This window comes from Macrobrachium nipponense, chromosome 27 (assembly GCF_015104395.2).
Source record: "Macrobrachium nipponense isolate FS-2020 chromosome 27, ASM1510439v2, whole genome shotgun sequence".
Lineage (NCBI taxonomy): Eukaryota > Metazoa > Arthropoda > Malacostraca > Decapoda > Palaemonidae > Macrobrachium > Macrobrachium nipponense.
The window spans coordinates 69199795-69202294 of NC_087216.1; positions in this window are offsets into that span (position 1 = coordinate 69199795).

Below are 2500 nucleotides of genomic sequence, written 5' to 3' on the forward strand. Positions count from 1 at the left end.
CTTTGTATTAGAGGGAAAGATAAACACGACACTGGAATGCTGAAACGGATGGAAGACTAAGGAGAAATACAGAACAACCAGAAAAGGAATCAGGAGATTACGGTTTCCTTTTTAAAAACTCTCCCCTAATAAAAATAATAATAATAATAATAATAATAATAATAATAATAATAATAATAATAATAATAATAATAGTAATAAGAAAAGAGGCAACAGAATCAACCATCTGATGTTCATGGACGACATCAAGCTGTATGGTAAGAGCATCAAGGAAATAGATACCCTAATCCAGACTGTAAGGATTGTATCTGGGGACATCAGGATGGAGTTTGGAATAGAAAAAATGCGCCTTAGTCAACATACAAAAAGGCAAAGTAACAAGGACTGAAGGGATAAAGCTACCAGATGGGAGCAACATCAAACACATAGATGAGACAGGATATAAATACCTGGGAATATGGAAGGGGGGAGGGGATCAAAACACCAAGAGATGAAGGACACGATCAGGAAAGAATATATGCAGAGACTCAAGGCGATACTCAAGTCAAAACTCAACGCCGGAAATATGATAAAACAAAAGCCAATAAACACATGGGCAAGTGCCAGTAATCAGATACAGCGCAGGAATAGTGGAATGGACGAAGGCAGAACTCCGCAGCATAGATCAGAAAACCAGGAAACATATGACAATACACAAAGCACTACACCCAAGAACAAATACGGACAGACTATACATAACTCGAAAGGAAGGAGGGAGAGGGACTACTAAGTATAGAGTACTGCGTCAACATCGAGAACAGAGCACTGGGCAATATCTGAAAACCAGTGAAGACGAGTGGCTAAAGAGTGCATGGGAAGAAGGTACTAATAAAAGTAGACGAAGACCCAGAAATATACAGAGGACAGGATGAGAATGACAGACAGAACAGAGGACTGGCACAACAAACCAATGCATGGACAATACATGAGACAGACTAAAGAACTAGCCAGCGATGACACATGGCAATGGCTACAGAGGGGAGAGCTAAAGAAGGAAACTGAAGGAATGATAACAGCGGCACAAGATCAGGCCCTAAGAACCAGATATGTTCAAAGAACGATAGACGGAAATAACATCTCTCCCATATGTAGGAAGTGCAATACAAAAAATGAAACCATAAACCACATAGCAAGGAAATGCCCGGCACTTGCACAGAACCAGTACAAAAAGAGGCATGATTCAGTGGCAAAAGCCCTCCACTGGAGCCTGTGCAAGAAACATCAGCTACCTTGCAGTAATAAGTGGTACGAGCACCAACCTGAGGTGAGTGATAGAAAACGATCAGGCAAAGATCTCTGGGACTATGGTATCAGAACAGATAGGGTGATACGTGCAAACTGGACCAGACGTGACGTTGATTGACAAAGTCAAGAGAAAGTATCACTCATTGATGTCGCAATACCATGGGACACCAGAGTTGAAGAGAAAGAGAGGGAAAAAATGGATAAGTATCAAGATCTGAAAATAGAAATAAGAAGGATATGGGATATGCCAGTGGAAAATTGTACCCATAATCATAGAGCAATAGGCACGATCCCAAGATCCCTGAAAAGGAATCTAGAAAAACTAGAGGCTGAAGTAGCTCCTAGGACTCATGCGAGAGTTGTGATCCTAGAAACGGCACACATAGTAAGAAAAGTGATGGACTCCTAAGGAGCAGGATGCAACCCGGAACCCACACTATAAAATACCACCCAGTCGAATTGGAGGACTGTGATAGAGCAAAAAAAAAATAATAAAATAAAATAATAATAATAATAATAATATCCCATCCTTTTCTACCGCAAATTATTCAGAGAAGAAATTATGCTTGATTCTTGTGCTCGAACTAAATTTACCGTAAGGAATAAGTTCGTTTTTTCTCCAACCCGCCAGATGCTTGCTGAAACCATCTGCTGAGTGTTGGATTTCAGACGTACCAACTCCTTATTTCAGGGAGAGCATGGCATAATAGGCCATTTAAATATAATGGCTTTGCTCTTATAAGAACACATACGACATTCAACACCACTTTTATTAATTCAGTTGGTTCGATCCTCCCTTGGCTTTTGAACCAAATCCGATATCTTCCTAATCTTGAGCAAACACCGTAATGAGATTCATATTCCACTTATTTAGCGACGAACTTTTTGTTTCCTCATCCTAACGACATTAGCGACATTCATATTAAAATATCTATATAAATGATAAGGTTTCATTCTCCCTGTTGTCATTTTTACTGGGTTATATCTACTCTCATGACCTTCATCATTTAAGCTTACATTTTCGTCTTTGCTAGTTTTTGTAATATGACGGTCTCTCTCTCTCTCTCTCTCTCTCTTTCTCAGTCTGTCTCTCAAAACATTTACGTTAAATACACACATCGTAAAAATACGTAAGCACACGACCTGCATTCTTGTTGGACCTAAGTATATATATACCCAGAATAACTAAAGATTTCCCTTGATAATTCTTAAATAT